Genomic DNA, 546 nt, shown 5'->3' with positions numbered 1-546 from the left:
ACATATAAACTTAAGAATACTACAATTTAAAAATTTTAAATCTTAAATTTTAAACTCTAAACTTTAAAAATATTATAATCCAGAAATTCTGAACCCAAACCCTAAAACTTAAATTCTAAATCCTAAAACTTAATCTGACAAACTGTATCTTTAAATTCCATACCCTAATTTAAATAACCCTAAATCCTAAACTTATACATTAATAATAAATCCAAAATCCTAATACCTATACCCTAAAGTTTAAATACAAAATCCTAATCCAAAATTACTAAACTCTAAATCTTAATTCCTAAACACTAACCCTTAAAATCATAAATTCTAAATTCTAAATTTTAATAATAAATTTTAAATTTCAAACTATGTACTGATTTAGAGTAATAATTATAAGTCTTAATTTATTTTCTTTATTATTCACCAAAAGAAATTATTATAAGTGTTAATTTATCTTTTTAATTTAAAAGTTTGCTCATTTTTAATGTTACTTATATGTATATGGAAAACAAACATAATTTATCAATTTATTTTATCTATTTTTCACTAATTGTG

The sequence above is a fragment of the Arachis ipaensis genome, chromosome B04 (genome assembly GCF_000816755.2).
Source record: "Arachis ipaensis cultivar K30076 chromosome B04, Araip1.1, whole genome shotgun sequence".
Lineage (NCBI taxonomy): Eukaryota > Viridiplantae > Streptophyta > Magnoliopsida > Fabales > Fabaceae > Arachis > Arachis ipaensis.
This window is presented reverse-complemented; position numbering follows the sequence as displayed.